The sequence below is a fragment of the Arachis stenosperma genome, chromosome 2 (genome assembly GCF_014773155.1).
Source record: "Arachis stenosperma cultivar V10309 chromosome 2, arast.V10309.gnm1.PFL2, whole genome shotgun sequence".
Taxonomy (NCBI): domain Eukaryota; kingdom Viridiplantae; phylum Streptophyta; class Magnoliopsida; order Fabales; family Fabaceae; genus Arachis; species Arachis stenosperma.
The window spans coordinates 52104201-52122785 of record NC_080378.1 but is presented as its reverse complement, the minus strand read 5'-3'; the positions used below and the strand labels follow the sequence as shown (position 1 = coordinate 52122785).

Here is an 18585-nt window from a genome sequence, read left to right as displayed (position 1 = left end):
GTGGAGAATCATTGTTCATTTGGTGGGAGTGCTAATGAAGATCCAAACCAACATCTCACAAAATTCCTGAGAATTTGCGACACTGTGAAGTCCAATAGAGTCCAGGAAGATGCCTATAAACTGCTCTTGTTCCCATTTTCACTTAGGGACAAGGCAGCTAAGTGGCTGGAATCATTCCCAAGGGGGAGCCTAACAACCTGGGATGAGGTGGAAAGCAAGTTTCTGGCACGTTTCTACCCCCCACAAAGGTCAATAGGCTTCGATCTGAGGTTCAGACTTTTAGACAACAAGATGGTGAAACTCTCTACGAGGCATGGGAGAGGTTCAAGGATTTGACAAGGAAATGCCCACCAGACATGTTCCATGACTGGGTGCAATTGCATATTTTCTATGATGGACTTTCTTATGAATCAAGGAAGGCTGTAGACCATTCATCAGGAGGTTCATTGAACAGGAAAAAGACTGTGGAAGAAGCCATTGAAGTGATTGAGACAGTGGCTGAGAATGAGTACTACTATGCTTCAGAGAGACACAACACTAAGGGAGTCATGGAGCTGAACCATGTTGATACAATTCTAGCCCAAAACAAGGTGTTTGCCAAGCAACTAGCAGAGCTCACCAGGAAATTATAAACAAATCAAGTGGCTGCAATACACACACAAGATCAAGAGGAAGTAAGCACTGAAGGAGGTGATTGGGAAGAGGCCAACTATGTTGGAAATCAACAAAGGCAACCATATGATCCACATTCCAACACTTACAATCCAGGCTGGAAAAACCACCCAAACTTTGGGTGGGGAAACCAGCAAACCCAACCACAAAACCACAAACCTTACAACCCCAACCAACATAACAATTCCACATACCAAAACTCCAACCAAAGATCATACCAAGCCACACAAAACACTTACTCCCAACCACCATATCATGGCCAAAATAATCAACCTGCCCAACCTAATCCGAACCAACAATTTCACGATCAATTAAACAGGATAGAAGGAATGCTTGCTGATGAGCGGATAATCTATACGCTTTTTGGCATTATTTTTAGATAGTTTTTAGTAAGTTCAAGCTACTTTTAGGGATGTTTTCCTTAGTTTTTATGTTAAATTCACATTTCTGGACTTTACTATGAGTTTGTGTGTTTTTCTGTGATTCAGGTAAATTCTGACTGAAATTGAGGGATTTGAGCAAAACTCTGAAGAAGGCTGACAAAAGGACTGCTGATGCTGTTGGAATCTGACCTCCCTGCACTCGAAATGGATTTTCTGGAGCTACAGAACTCCAATTGGCGCGCTCTCAACGGCGTTGGAAAGTAGACATCCAGGGCTTTCTAGCAATATATAATAGTCCATACTTTATTCGAAGAATGACGACGTAACTTGGCGTTGAACGCCAAGTACATGCTGCTGTCTGGAGTTAAACGCCAGAAAAACGTCATGATCCGGAGTTGAACGCCCAAAACACGTCATAACTCGGAGTTCAACTCCAAGAGAAGCCTCAGCTCGTGGATTGATCAAGCTCAGCCCAAACACACACCAAGTGGGCCCCGGAAGTGGATTTATGCATCAATCACTTACTCATGTAAACCCTAGTAGCTAGTCTAGTATATATAGGACATTTATCTATTGTATTAGACATCTTTTGACCACTTTAAGTCTTTATTCATTCGGTCACTTGATCATGGAGAGGGCTGGCCATTCGGCCATGCCTGAACCTCTTTCACTTATGTATTTTCAACGGTGGAGTTTCTGCACACCATAGATTAAGGGTGTGGAGCTCTGCTGTACCTCAAGTATTAATGAAGTTCTATTTTCTTTTATTCAATTCCTCTTTTATTCTTATTCCAAGATATTCATTCGTACCCAAGAACATGATGAATGTGATGAGTTAGATAACCCTCATTATTATTCTCACTTATGAACGCGCGTGATTGACAACCACTTACGTTCTACATGCAACAGAGCTTGAATGTGTATCTCTTAGATTCCCCAACAGAATCTTCGTGGTATAAGCTAGATAGATGGCGGCATTTATGAGGATCCGGAAAGTCTCACCTTGTCTGTGGTATTCCGAGTAGGATCCTGGGAATCTGGAAAGTCTCACCTTGTCTGTGGTATTCCGAGTAGGATTCCGGTAATGAATGACTGTGACGTGCTTCAAACTTGCAAGTGCTGGGTGTTAGTGACAGACGCAAAAGAATCAAGGGATTCTATTCCAGTAGGCGCGGGAACCAACCAGTGATTAGCCGTACTGTGACAGAGTGCGTGAGCATTAGTTTTCACTGCGAGGATGGGATGTAACCATCAACCATGGGTGATGCCTCCAGACGATTAGCCGTGCGATTGACAACCGCATAGGATCATTTTCCCGAGAGGATTGAAAGTAGCCACCACTGATGGTGAACCCCTATACAAAGCTTGCCATGGAAAGGAGTAAGAAGGATTGAGTGGAAGCAGTAGGAGAGCAGGCGTCCTTGAGTCATACAGCATCTCCATTCACTTATCTAAAATTCCTACCAATGAATCTGCATAAGCATTCTATCCCTTTTATCATTCCTTTTTATTTATTATTTATTCCAATAATCACAATTACCCTTTAATCTGTCTAACTGAGATTTACAAGGTGACCATAGCTTGCTTCATACCAACAATCTCTGTGGGATCGACCCTTACTCACGTAAGGTATTACTTGGACGACCCAGTACACTTGCTGGTTAGTTGAACGGAGTTGTGAATTCAGCTGGTGCCCCTTAGAAGCCTTCATCTCAAAATAATTAGAACATGGATCACAATTTCGTCCACCACTTGCAAACATGGGTCAGGACATAAGTGAGTTGAAAAGCTTTAGGGATGATGTGAGATCTACCTTAAGGAACCATGGTGAAAAACTCAAGAGGATGGAGTCTCGAGTAGGAGAGCTATCTCAACAGGCCCCCAAGTCAACTGCAGTGTTCCCTAGTGACACAGAAAAGAATCCTAAAGGGGAACAAAAGGGAGTGAGATGGGAAGAATGCAAGGCCATCACCATATTGAAGGAAGTCTCAGAAGAAGAAGGAATCAGACCCTCAGAACAGGAGCCAGAAATCTTGAAGGAAGGTGTGGAAGAAGCTAAGCAGGAAAGTGAAACTGAGCAAGCCAAGGAACTGCAAAATAAAGGCATGCTGGAAACATACCAACCAAAAGCACCATTTCCTCAGAGGTTAGGAGGAGGTGAAAAAGGGAAAACATATTCAAGGTTTTTAGAGACATTTAAGTCTCTCCATATCAATATTCCCTTTCTTGAGATTCTCCAGCAGATGCCTACACATATCAAGTATTTGAAGGAATTGCTGAGCAAGAAAAGAGTTTTGAAGGGAGGACAAACTGTAATAATGAACAAAGAATGCAGTGCCCTCATCAAGAAGGACATAGTCTCTAAGAAAACAGACCCAGGAAGTTTTCATATCCCCTGCATCATAGGGGAAACAAAAATTGACAGAGGATTCTGTGATCTAGGAGCTAGCATAAATGTGATGCCTCTGACTCTTATGAAGAGGCTACAATTGAATGAGGTGAGATCCACTGATGTAATCATACAACTGGCTGACAAAACTCAGAAGCAAGCTGAAGGGGTAGTTGAGAATGTGCTGGTGAAAGTGGGAAATTATTTCTTCCCCACAGACTTTGTCATTTTGGACATGGAGGAAAGCTACCTACACCCTATCATTCTGGGAAGGCCATTTCTAGCCACTGCTAGAGCGCTCATAGATGTAGAACAAGGAGAGCTAATTTTGAGAATACATGATGAATAGCTCATTTTCCATGTTTTCAAACCTGCATCTGAGCCTGAACCAGAACCTGAAAAGCCTAAGGATGAAAGTAGCCATCTGTGTTTGGAGGAAAGCAACCCAGCAGCTGAAACTCTGAAACAGTCCTTGGAAGGCAAACAAGAATTGCAAGAGTTAAAGCCACAAGAATCAATAGAAACAGCTCAGAAGGATCCTCCTGGCATAAGGGTCAATGAAGAAATCCTCAAGAGAGAGGGAAGAATTGTAAAGAAATTGCCAAGAGGGTGGAGAAACAAGAAAATTCCCACTGAAGGTTTCTCTCCGGGAGATAAAGTGATATCAAGTCATTATCTGCCAATCCCACCTGGCCTCAAAACCATTCCTTCCCAGCTCCCTCAAGTGTTCACAATCAGGAAAGTTCTTTCTATGGAACATTTGGAAATCATGAAGGAATCAAATGGGGACGTTTTCATAGTGAGAGGAGAGGACATCAAGCACTACAATCCACCCTAACAAGGGACAACCGTCAAGCTAGTGACGTTAAAGAAGCGCTTCATGGGAGGCAACCCATGTTTTAGTATCCTTACTCTTTATTGTTTTGCTTTGCATCTAATAAAGCATGGTTTCTTATGCATGAACTTGAATCCTCAGGACAACTGTTGATAAGGTGCACTAAACATTGCATGTAAAATACAATTGGTCTCTAAGTTTGGTGTTCCTGAAGGCACCCCAAATCGTATTCAAATTGTATTCAATCTTTCATTCAAGGTGCACAACCAAACATTAAGTTTGGTGTTCCTCTTTGAACACAGTTAATGAAAAGCAAGAAGTTCCTCTGGATTTAGAAATTCATGACAAGTATACCATTTGCATGTTTTAATACTTTGATTTCAATTACTTTAGGTAGTAAAATTGTTTAGGATCAAAGAGCCAAAGTGACTATGATTTATTAGAATTATGCACATTCATTAAGGACAACCAACATGGATTTCATGTCATCAGGAGACATTACCAAACACTAAGTTTGGTGTCCAGTAATAAGTGTGCATACATACAAGGGTCACGGCTATAAGCTCATGAAGTCAATCATTGATTTACAATTCAAAAAGAAGGAAAAACATGTGCAAGTACTATTCATTATTCACATGGACCGAAAAAAAATGATAGCAAAGTTGTTTGTTTGTGCAGGTACAAAAGGAAGGATAAGAATGGATGAAAAAGACAAAGGGGGAGGTACGGTGCTTGGTCAAAAAGGGAGTTCACAAGTCTTTGAAACTAACACATGGGAAAAGGAAGTTCTGCATGAAAAGATAGCTACATGTACAACTTAATGCACCCAGAATACTTCCAAGAAAGTGAAAAGCAATTCGTCTTTCTCCCTAATTCATATATTTACCATCAAGCCATCCTTCACAAATCACCCTAGCCGTCCATTTTTCACTTGCATGCACTATAAAGAACCACTTGGGGAACGAGTTCCACACCACCAAATCTCCTTCTTGCACATATTCTTTCATCATAGCATAACTACCTCTTGCCGAAAACAACCTCACCATACTTCTAACAACATTTTCTTACTTCACCTTGTCAACCTTAGCTTGTCACTTGCCAAAACTAAAGAACAAATGGCAGCCTCTTCTAGCCACAAAAGAAGAACCAAGCAACAAATGAGAGGTGGTCTTGTTCCTTAATAATCAAATAATAGTTTGTGAATTGTCTTTATGAGCTTTCTTTCATTTTAAGTCATTTAAGTTTTATGTGAAATTTCTAGTATGAGTGTTGGTTTACTGCTTTGAATAAAGTGAATGCCTAGATGTTTGGATATAACTTCACCTTCTTAAACAAATGCTTGCCATGCTTGTTCTGTTTCCAAAAATAAAAGAAAAGTTTGAACAAAAGTAACTTGGCTCAATTAGTGACAAATCAAGTAGAATTAAGTGGTGGTATGCATGCTTGATTGTTTAGTCAGATCACTGGAAATTGAGTGTAGAATTATCATTTTTGTGTAGAAGTTTGAATACTGTCTATGGATCTTGATGAATAAATGTCTTTGGCCATGAAAAAGAAAGAAAAAGAAGAAGAAAAAGCCACTGAAAAAGGGCAACCAAAAAGCAAAAAAAAAATTGAGAAAATAAGCTAGGCACCAATGGTTTGAACTTCTGAGACAAATGCCTGTGGTGTTTATGTATTAAGGATATGCTTGGATGAATAGGTTCTGAGGAGTGTTTCAACACTTGGTAAGTTGGGTTAACTAACCCGGGATTATCAACCAAAAGTCCATTATCAAGAGCAACCTAAATACAAAACATTTAGTCACACAAAGAGGTGTTGGGCACCAATGTCTCAAGAAGAAATGTGAACTAAAATGCCTGTAGTGGATATGTGTAGTGCACTGATAAGAAAAAGAAAATGCCAAAGGCTTGTGCAACACATGACACTGAGCAAACAAGGAGTAAAGGAGCTCTAAGAAAAAGAAAAACAAAGAAGGGAAAAGTGCCAAGGACATAAGAATAACAAGAGGCCATAGCAGTGTTTGATGGATGCAATGAAAAAGTGATAATCTTACTTGATAAGAATGAAAAAGTGATGCTGCAACTTTCTGCATAAAACCCTTCTGATGAACTTCAAGTGCTTACTAATATAGCCAATGTAATTGCTTTCTGTTTCATACTTTCTTCTCAAATAACTCAGGACTTGCTTAGGGACAAGCAAGTATTAAGTTTGGTGTTGTGATGCCAAGGCATCTTAGGCTAGTTTCACTAGCATTTTTCTGTTAGTTTTAGTTGTTTTATGCATTTTCTTGAGCTTAAAGTAACCAAGAATGGTTAAATGAATAACAAAGCAATGAACCATCCAAACAGTATGATTTTGATGCAAATTCCATGAGTTTTTAGTTATATTACTTGAATGCTATGAATGGAAGATTTCTCATGAAATTTTGCAAGACTTTGATGCAGTTGTTTGGATGACTTCAGGGAAGAAGAGGCTAGGCAAGGAAGCAACAAAATCAATAAAGGAAGCTTGAATATCACATGTGGAGTTTAAGTTCCAGTTTAAGCTTAAACTGGAACTTAAACTGCCAAGCCATATAATGCTGGGAACTATCAGTGGCGTTTAAGCTCCAGTTTAAGCTTAAACTGGAGCTTAAACGCCAAAATCATGAAAGCTGAGGAAAAGCTGAAAGTGGCGTTTAACCTCCAGTTTAACCTTAAACTGGAAGTTAAACGCCAGAAATGAGAAATGCACCAGGGAGCCATTTCCACGTTTAAGCTCCAGTTTAACCTTAAACTGGAGCTTAAACGTGTTCGACCAAAATTCTCCTCCAGGGTTGCTTTCTTCATTTCCACGTTTAAGCTCCAGTTTAAGCTTAAATTGGAGCTTAAACGTGTTCGACCATTCCACACTCCAGGGTTGCTTTTTTTTCCATTTCCACGTTTAAGCTTCAGTTTAACCTTAAACTGAAGCTTAAACGTGTTCGACTACTTTACCCTCCAGGGTTGCTTTCTTCCATTTCCACGTTTAAGCTTCAGTTTAACCTTAAACTGAAGCTTAAACGTGCTTGAGTTATACCACCTCCAGGAGTGTCCAACGTTTAAGTTCCAGTTTAAGCTTAAACTGGAACTTAAACGTGCTTCCACAAAAGGCATCACTGGAAGTGTCTGGCATTTAAGTTGCAGTTTAAGCTTAAACTGCAACTTAAACACCACTATTTGAAAAGGTTTCTGGGCCAAAGATATTGCAGTTTTAAGTTAGCATTTGAGCACAAACATTAACTTAAACGTACTCTGGTATGAAACCCAATTGAATATCATGGTTTATGGGATTGGGCCTGAAGAATTGATGAGTCTGGAATTTCAATTTCTTGAGTCATGTGTCATTACTTGATTATCACTAAGTTGGCTCAATGAATGTTACAGAATTGGATCAGCAGCCTCATCAGGATTATGGATCATAAACCCAAAGCAAAAGGAAATCAGGGAAAGGCCTCAAAGCCCAAGAAACACAACAGAAGCTCAATTTAGAAAGTGTATAAATAGGATAGAATTTAAGTTAGTTGGAGGACTTTGGGGATCATTTTTCTAGTTTTCATACTTTTTGTAATTGAATTCAGAGCTATGACTCACTAAACCCCCTTTCATTGGGTTAGGGAGCTCTATTGTAATTCAATGAATCAATAATAGTTTTTATCTTCTTCTTCAATCTTTTCTCTTGAATTTTTGTTAGAAAGCTTCTCGATCTAATTCCATTGGTTAGTTGTCTTGGGAAAGAAACTATCCATAATTGGAATCCTTCGGAACCTTGGGAAAGGAATGGAGGATTCATGCTAGAGAAGCTTTCTCACAGTGAATTGGATTGGGGTTTGGATGGATATTGTGACATGTAATCCTACCAAATTGTGGTTCATGAAACTGTGTGGTATAATCAGTGATCGAGCGTCATCTCTTCTTATGAACATTTAAACCAAAGGATTGGGAATTTGTTTGTTTTTAGAGAGAATTGGTGAGCCAAGGGATTGGGATCCAATCATATAAGATTGCCAAGCAAAATTCAATGAACGCATTGGTTGAGGAAGGGATAAAAATATTTTGATTCAGAGATCTCAATATCTCCTGAAACCCAATGAATTCCCCATTTCTGATCTACCACTTTCCCTTTACATTCTGCAATTAAATTCATGCAATCACCCCGATCCCTTTTTAATTTCAGCAATTTAGCTTCTCGCACTTTAATTCATGCAATTTAAGATTCCGCAATTTCAATTTCTTGCCATTTACGTTTCCCGCCAATTTTACATTCCGCAATTCTCATCTAAATCTTGATTCCGCTCAACTAGAACACACTTCTAATCCGAATTGCTCACTCAACCAATCCTTGTGGGATTCGACCTCACTCTATTGTGAGTTTTTACTTGACGATAACCGGTGCACTTGCCGGAAGGAATTTTTGCCGATCGTGCAATTTCCTAAAATCGAAGCATCACGCGCACACCACGCGCACGCGTGGATGGTGCCTTCTTGAAGAACGACGCGTACGCGCCAAGTGCGCCTACGCGTGGAGGGTCATTCTGCTAAAAATTTTCTAAGTTAAAAGCTGCAGAATTCACAGATTCAACCCCCAATCTTCCGACGGACATAACTTTCTCATTTTAAATCGTTTTTCACCCGTTCTTCGAACGGCATGGACATCCCGGATCCAATTACATTTCTAAACAGATTTGGCACAAAACAGAGATCCGTAGTCCAAGTTATGTCCCGTCAAAGTATGCCCAAAAACCATGTTTTCATATAAAACCACAAAGTGCCATTTTCAACACTTTTCAAAATCAACCAAAACATGCCAATTTCAACCCTTTTTGAAACCAGTCAAAATATATCAAAATTAACATCAAGCCTCCTCAACTCATACATTAACACCTTACCACAATTCACAAAACCGCCATATAACCATCTTTACCCATTTCAAACAAATGGCTAAATTACAAACATATCAACATGTCATACATTCTTCCTCATCCCAATTTCCAACAATACTATTTCCAATCAACCATCATTATACATAACCAATATCATACTCACTATCACGTGGTTTCACTCCCAAATCAACCTTAATCGTTTCTCAAGCATATATCACAACATACATACCTCTCATGCATTATCATACCATCAAGGCATCAATAATCATACTCACATATATGACCACATAATATATCTCAACCAAAATCAAACATACCTCATCTATACAATTTCACCCAAAATTACCAATTTCCACACTTCAACTCCTCAAACCTCATTATCCAATAACCAACCCAATCATTCATATATTCATTATATGAAATTCATCCAATCACTTGTGTCATCATACAATGCACACATCAACTTACCTCCCTTACCTCTTTCCGGCCTCCGGCCCAAAATTTACGGCCTCCGGCCCAATTTCACAATTTAAATGCATAAACCACAAATTAATACTCATTACCCAATACATCAAATTTTCAATACACCAAACATACAAGGCCACACAATTCTCAATCCAATCATTAATTTCACATTACATACCAACTATGCATATTAGCACCAACATTTACACAATCCAAACTTAATCCTAGGGGCATCTAGCCTAGGAATTCTCATCACACCACACGGTACTTAAATGAAACTTAAACCGTACCTCTTGTAGCCAAATCAATTGAGCCTCTTCTATGGAAGTCTCCACCAACCCTTAGCTCCAAGCCTCACCAAAGCTCCACAAGCAATACCAACCTCCCAATTGTGCATCAAAATCACCAAATACACTAACATAACCAATATCACATACATACATCAACTTAGGGCTCATAAAGATGATAAATCACAAGGGTTTGAGCACTTCTTACCTCAGCCTATATGAAGTAGGGATAGAACCCACTTAGAATCCATGTTGGAGTATCCCTAAACACCCAAAATCACAAGATTTCAACACTAACTTCCCAAAAACGTGTAACAGTGGGGAAATTCGAAAACTGGGCAGAGATGAATGGAATACTCACCACAAAACTTAGATAGAAATGTAGAGGATGAGAAGAGCGACGCTTGGCCGCAAACGGCTCGTCAATCGGAGCTCCGTAGCTCAAGTTATGGTGGTTTGAAGATCAAAGAGAGTTAGGTTTTCTCTCTTCTCTTCTCTCTTCTCAATTCAGCGCCCCACACACCTTCTTTAGGGCAAAATGAGCTGAAATGCTCATAACTAATGTTTATATATGTTGGGTCTTAGGCCCACTTAGGCCCAGTTCACTTATTTTTATCCGTTGGCCCAATTTTGGACCAAAACCTTTAAGATTAGCGCTCTAAATCGCACTTCAAATATTTCTACCTCCCCTAATTATAATTCCTCATTTCTTAATCCTATTTACTCATAATCAATTTTCTCAGCTGCAGTACCAGACAGGTCTCAACCGGTACTGCCGGTCAAAATTCTACTGCGCGCTTTTACGCAGAAAACTATGTCTTCCGACTCGGAAAAACTCACTGAATCCAAATATCATATTTAAATTATCAAATTCCAATTGCCAAATCTTCCAAGCATATTCGCTCCTACTTAACTCATCATTTAATTAATTTCGGTTAGACCGGGTATTACATTCTACCCCCCTAACAGAAATTTTTGCCCTCGAAAATTCCATCCATCACTACGAGTATGCGAGCGTAGTCTGCCGTTATATCCAACGCATAACAGTTCCAAGGTCCTTTTACTCTGCGCGCTTCCGTTGCCGCGCTCTGATTTCTCTATCTCTGAGGATCTCGGTCATTCGTTCCTTACTTTTATCGCCTCATCAACTCACACCCTATTAAATCTCAAATCATGTCATCAATAATATTGTCATCATCGTTAATCATAGCCATCATCCCACATCACTATAATCAATCAAAGCTTTCTTCGTTTTTTTTTTTAGAATTCAATGAGTTGTACTAACAAGCTGACAAACTCTTATGAATCCGCTTTCCTTTAATAATCTATAAAAGCTTTCGAGGCACATCTCTTTTGTTGAAGTTACTCAGATCAAAATCATTTTCAAAAACATAACCAAATACTCCTTCAAATTCTTGGGAAATTTTTTTTCAACAGCACCTCCCCAAAAATTGGAGTTTACCACCTGTTCATACCCTGGGTCAAGATGTCCGACCTGGGATGTTTAGCAACAAGCCAACCGACCTCTTCAGGTCAGGCTATCCGACCTCTTCTTAAAGAGCTCGGCCAATATCCGACCTCTTCTTAAAGAGCTCGGCCAAATATCCGACCTCTTCTTAAAGAGCTCGGCCAATATCCGACCTCTTCTTAAAGAGCTCGGCCAATATCCGACCTCTTCTCAAAGAGCTCGGCCAATATCCGACCTTTTCTCAAAGAGCTTGGCCAAAACGCCACAGAGGCCCAAGAAGGCCCAAACGAAGGAACACAGCCCAATCCAAAGGCAGCCGAAAGATAAAGGCGGTTCCGTTGAAGATAAGCTGACCTCACCCAAAGATAAGATAAGATAAGATAAGATAACTAACTTATCTTATCTAAGAAGGTCACTTCTCGCCATTATAAATACACTGGAGCACCCAGGTATAACTCATACTCTGATTCTACATAAATCCTGTTTAATACCCATGCTAACTTAAGCATCGGAGTCTCTTGCAGGTACCCCCCACCCTCCGGTGACGAAGGATCAGCAGTGCAACCAGTCCAACAAGTCGGACGCGGCAGCTCTGGCCACCATCTACAAGTCGGACGCGGCGGCTCCGACCACCATCAACAAGTCGGACACAATAGCTCCGACCAGCACAGAAGATCTCATCCGAGATCGACCTACAGTTTCAGGTTACCCTCGGAACATTGGCGCCGTTGCCGGGGAACCTGGAAGTCATCCCATCACCATGGCAGACAACCATGACAACGACCATGATTCAGATCTAGAGGATAGAACACCGCACAAAGACGCGGATACTACACCAAAAGATACTCTTCAACCCACCAAAGGCGAGAATTCGCCAAAAGAGGAGGCTATGGAGGCACTTCAAGATCGCTTAAAGCAACTCGAAAAAAAGGTGGAACATCAACAAGAAGCTGAGAGAGACCTACGAAGGGAAGTTAGGTGATGCCACGAGTTAAAGGACAAGCTCCTAAAACTCGAAGCAGATCTCGAGGCCAAAACAACTCGATCCGGTCACGAAGACAGCCCCTACAAAGATCAAGACCCATTCACCAAAGATATCATGAAAGCTAAAGTCCCAAAGGACTTCAAGGCTCCCGACATGATCCCGTACGGCGGCACATTGGATCCAAGCCATCATCTCAGTAATTTCAGAAGAATGTACCTCACCGACACATCGGACGCCATTCGATGCAAAGTCTTCCCGACTACTCTAACGAAGACAGCAATATGGTGCTTCGACAGTTTGTCTCCAAGATCCATCACAAGTTTGACGACCTTGTTAAGAAGATTCCTCGCCAGGTTCTCCATCCAGAAGGATAAAGCCAAACACACTTCAAGCTTGCTGGGAATTAAACAAGGAGATCAGAAAAGCCTTCACAGCTACATGGAAAGATTCAACAACGCATGCCTTGACATACAAAGTCTTCCAACAAAAGCGGCCATCATGGGACTCATCAATGGCCTAAGAGAAGGACCTCTCAGCCACTCAATATCCAAGAAGCACCCAACATCTCTGAACGAGGTACAGGAATGGGAACAGAAATACATCAACATGGAAGAGAACTCTCGACTAGGAGAAAGCTAAAAAACCGAATTCTCCTAACCCACCACGGGACAAGGATAAAGAGTCCAAGAAAAGAGAAGATCAATCGGAGAAGATCCCACCACCTCGCCCAATCAAAAGCAAAAAGGAGAAAGAGGTCGGACGAGTTGAAGGCCCACCTCATAACAAAGAATTGGGCAAGTTGAAGGTCCACCTCACACCGAAGAGGTCGGGCGAGTTGAAGGTCCACCTCACACCAAAGAGGTCGGACGAGTTGAAGGTCCACCTCACACGGAAGAGGTCGGGCGAGTTAAGGTCCACCTCACAACAAAGAGGTCGGACAAATTGAAGGTCCATCTCACAACAAAGAGGTCGGACGAGTTGAAGGTCCACCTCACACGGAAGAGGTCGGGCGAGTTAAGGTCTACCTCACACCAAAGAGGTCGGACAAGTTGAAGGTCCACCTCACACCGAAGATGTCGGGCGAATTAAAGGTCCACCTCACACCAAAGAGGTCGGACAAGTTGAAGGTCCACCTCACAACCAAGAGGTCGGACGAGTTGAAGGTCCACCTCACACCAAAGAGGTCGGGCGAGTTGAAGGTCCACCTCACACCAAAGAGGTCGGGCGAGTTGAAGGTCCACCTCACACCAAGAAGGTCGGACGAGTTGAAAAGGACAACGGAGTACGAACAAGCCTTCCGAGATTTCAAAATTCTTGGGGCAACCACCCATCCTTTCCAGACCACGGGAAAGTGAAGAACTCATTATACCTCGCAGTGGGAAGTCAGGCAATAGCCTCAGCACTAGTCAGAGAAGACGAAAGTGGGAAACAACCCGTCTACTTCATCAGCAAAGCTTTACAAGGGACCGAACTAACCTATCAACAGATAGAAAAAGTTCGCCTACACCCTCATACTCACCTCTCGACGACTCCACCCATACTTTCAAGCTCACACTATCAGAGTTCCAACCAACCAGCCAATAAAGGGCATCCTGCAGAAAATAAACTTAGCTGGAAGAATCCTACAGAGGACAGCTCGGATAATTCGGGAGACCTTGGACAAAACCAGAGAACATCTCGGACAATTCGGGGGACTCTGGACAAAAACAGAAAATAGCTCGGACAAATCGGGGAAAATGAAGTCTGACACATAGAATGCCCGAGCTAATGCAGCCAGCACCAACAACTCGGACAAATCGGAGAAAAATGAAGCCCGACACATAGAATGCCCGAGCCTATGCATTTTCAAAACCAGCCAGCACCAACAGCTCGGACAATTCGGGGATATGAGGTCCGACACATACCTTGAGAGCAGAATGCCCGAGCTGATGCATTTTCAAAACTAGCCAACCGAGGGGCAATAACAGAAGCCTCATCCGAGCTACATTACAAGACCACAACAAATCGGTCTCGAAGGCGGTATAAGGGATGTACTCAGGGTCAGCCACAGTAACACGCATTTAAACTATGAAATACCAGCTAATCAGACACGCTGTCCGGGATCTTAGTAGACATCTCAAAGACATAGGTCGACTATGGAATTACTACCAAACAACTCGGGCAAATAAGGAAAGAACTCGACCTACTTCCAATAGTCCGAGAGAGAGCTCCGATCAAGAAAGAGGATTATGAAATAACTTAGAAGAGATCGACATGAAGAAGTCGGTCTCCTACAATAATAAAGTTATAGAAGTAATCCCTGAAAGAGACCTGACAAAGGTCCAAGAAAGAGGGTTACGAAATAACTTAGAAGAGATCGACATAAAGAAGTCGGTCTCCTACAACGGACAAGTTATAAAAGTAATCCCTGAAAGAGATCTGACAAAGGTCCAAGAAAGAGGATTACAAAAATAACTTGGAGAAGGGACTGACGTAAAGAAGTCGTCCCATAAACAAAAAGTTATAAAAAGTAATCCCTGAAAGAGACCTGACAGAGGTCCAATAAAGAGGATTACTAGAAATAACTTAGAAGCGACCGACATGAAGAAGTCGGCCCAAAGCTACAGCTCGTTGACACGAGAAATTGGACCAACGAAAAGCGTGCGCTAAAAGGGACATAGCTTTGCCCAAAAAGCCACGGCTCCATGACAAGGCTATCAAAATTGTTCAGACCAACTAAAAAGGTTCTACCAAAGAACACTAAAAAGTCGTCGGACAAGTTAGCCCCAAGGACCACCTCAACCAAGCAGAAAGTGGACAAAACCGGCAGTGATCAAAAGAGGTCGGACAACAAAATACCGACACTCTACAAAGATCCACAAAGGGGACAAAGAACGGCCAGAGGAATGCCAGGAATGCTTTGCTAAAAGGTACGAAGTCTTGAAAAAAGACACTACTTAAAAGGCAAAAGCACAAATCAAAACGGCGCTAAAAAGTCATCCAAACAGACTATAAAAGGTTTCCCATCAGGAACTATACCTAAAAAGTTGTTGGATTATGACTAAAAAGCCCGAACAGTGAAGACAAACAAGTCGGAAAAGATCTCTCAACAAACTAAAAAAAAAAAAAAAAAAAGAAAGGCAATGCCAAACTCGCACAAGATAAAACTACTCAAGATCGACCAAAGTCAGGATGCTTGAGTACGACTTCCCCCAAAGAGAGCACGATCTCACGGAAAGATCGAACTCAAGCAGGGGCAAAGTCGTACAGGTCGACGTCAGCTAAGAAGAGGCGCAAGTACAATCTCAAAAAAGAACAAGCCAAAAGGTTAAGAAAAAACCTTAAGGCTCAAAAGTGCTTAGCTAAAAGGGATACAACTCCACTCAAAGAAGGCACAATCTCAAACAGGGCTACGTGCGTCATCCGAGACTAAAAAGGTTCTATACAAAGAACACTAAAAAGTCATCAGACAAGTCACTAAGAGTCCGGATATCAAGCCGCAAGGAAAACTTCACCAAAGCAGAGGGTTGTCGACACAAAAGCAATGCGTGATCCAGAAGGCAAGGGTAGAAAACCCACACTACTACTCAAAAGAGGACGGACTGTGAAGTACCAAACCTCTAGAAAATCTGCAAAAGATTTCAAAGCAATGAAGAATCAAAGCCAGACAGATGCTTGAGCACGACTTCCAAAGAGATCGAAGCTCTGAAAAACACGATCTCACGAAAAGATCGAACTCAAGCAGGGGCACTGTTCATACCCTGGGTCAAGATGTCCGACCTGGGATGTTTAGCAACAAGCCAACCGACCTCTTCAGGTCAGGCTATCCGACCTCTTCTTAAAGAGCTCGGCCAATATCCGACCTCTTCTTAAAGAGCTCGGCCAAATATCCGACCTCTTCTTAAAGAGCTCGGCCAATATCCGACCTCTTCTTAAAGAGCTCGGCCAATATCCGACCTCTTCTCAAAGAGCTCGGCCAATATCCGACCTCTTCTCAAAGAGCTTGGCCAAAACGCCACAGAGGCCCAAGAAGGCCCAAACGAAGGAACACAGCCCAATCCAAAGGCAGCCGAAAGATAAAGGCGGTTCCGTTGAAGATAAGCTGACCTCACCCAAAGATAAGATAAGATAAGATAAGATAACTAACTTATCTTATCTAAGAAGGTCACTTCTCGCCATTATAAATACACTGGAGCACCCAGGTATAACTCATACTCTGATTCTACATAAAACCTGTTTAATACCCATGCTAACTTAAGCATCGGAGTCTCTTGCAGGTACCCCCCACCCTCCGGTGACGAAGGATCAGCAGTGCAACCAGTCCAACAAGTCGGACGCGGCAGCTCTGGCCACCATCTACAAGTCGGACGCGGCGGCTCCGACCACCATCAACAAGTCGGACACAACAGCTCCGACCAGCACAGAAGATCTCATCCGAGATCGACCTACAGTTTCAGGTTACCCTCGGAACACCACCCGTCACGGGTTCCCTCTAACCAATCTCAGTACCGCATCAGTATTGCAATTTAAAGGTTTCCAAACGATTTCTCTGAAACCGATCATTACAAATCTTGATCAAAATCCAAGGTCACCATGACCAAACATCATAGCACTCATCTCTTGAACACAACAACTTGCACTCAATCATCATCTAAATCCGACTATGCATCAATGGTAATTTCCTCATCCATTTCGGAACCATTAAGGCTCACCGTCGCAATTAATTCCAATTATCGAGAATCAGTATCTGTATAAGCTCACTAAACTTTTAAGTACTCAAAGCATAAAGCATTTTTAATCATATCCCACTTTTCCTTATTTTTACCATACTATGCTAACGCTTTTAGCAAGCTTCCGCTATGCCACTTTGATTTCTCGTCAAGTATTAGCTCCATCACTTATTTCCTCAAGTACCCAACCACAACTTAGTATGACTGGCATTTCAAATCAACGTTTCCAAATCCATCATTTAGGACAATTCCTTATCTATTTAAATCAAAGGAACTAAAAGTCACGGGTTCAATCCGTTTTACCAAAAATCTAGAAATCAACCAACTACATAACAAACACAACACATCATTCTCAACAGAAAATCATTTACATCACGGGCATTTATCCATTTGTATTAAGGCAATTCCTTACTCGGGCCATCCGGTTTGCTTCTCAGTCTAACATTAAGCTCGACATTCCCAGTTTTACTGTACAGGCGGTATTATAAAATCACACACTGCCATTTAAGCCTGATTATTGCAATTACCTCAATCTTACTGCCGCAATCGACCCGCATCCTGACTCTCTCCTTGTTGGCAATTTCTTGATACATGCCTTGGTAACCCGCACTTGTAACATACGCCTAACCCCAATCGGCATGGCCTATCTGGGTGATGACTTCCACATCTTTGACAGCTCGAAACATCAGAAGAAGTCGATGTCCGCTTTCCCTTACCATTTCTTTGGGACTCCTCACTCGTCGCAAAGTTATTCCGCCCTTGGGGAAAGTGTTGCATGTATCCTCTCTCCTTAAACTCTCGACCCCTTGGTGCAAATCTTTGGTTGTGCTCTCTATGACTTCCTTTCTCTGCAACCATCCTCTTCACACACTCTTCAACAATTCTGCTCTTATTCACCAACTCTGAAAAAGTTCGGATCTCCATTGGTCCCATTGAACTCAAGATGTCACTCCGGAGCCCTCCTTCATACTTAATGCATTTCCATTCCTCGAAGTCTCCCGGAGCTCCCTGACACATGCGAGAAAACCTGAATAGCTCCTCAAATTTATCTGTATACTCAGATACGGACATAACACCTTGCTTCAACCGTAGTAACCCCAATTCCTTGGATGTCCTGGCGGAATTTGGAAAGTACTTCTTATAGAATTCCACTTGGAAGGCATCCCTAGTGATAGGATCATTCCCCTGTTGTAGGAGACGTCGAACCCCTTGCCACCAATGCGATGCTTCCTCCGTGAGCAGATAGGTAGCAAATTCAACACACTGCTCTTCAGGCACCAACTACGCTTGTAGTGCTTGCTCCATGGCCTGAAACCAGGTGTCAGCTTCAATCGGATTAGTGGTTCCCTTGAACTTAGGTGGGTTAACCTTTAAGAAAGTTGCCAGTGTCATCGGGCCCTGAGCTTCCCTTCCGCCATTGCCATTATTGTTTATCTGTTGCTCAAGGGCCTCCGTAGTGGCCTGCATAGCAGCAGCCATATTCTCCAAT

General features: G+C 42.0%; 1 non-coding gene across 1 annotated transcript; it reads right to left on the bottom strand.

The window, feature by feature from the left end:
* Window positions 1-254: 254 nt before the first annotated feature.
* Window positions 255-358, bottom strand: LOC130965010 (small nucleolar RNA R71). The gene has a single exon (XR_009081070.1). It is a non-coding gene; the product is annotated as a small nucleolar RNA R71 (small nucleolar RNA).
* Window positions 359-18585: the final 18227 nt, after the last annotated feature.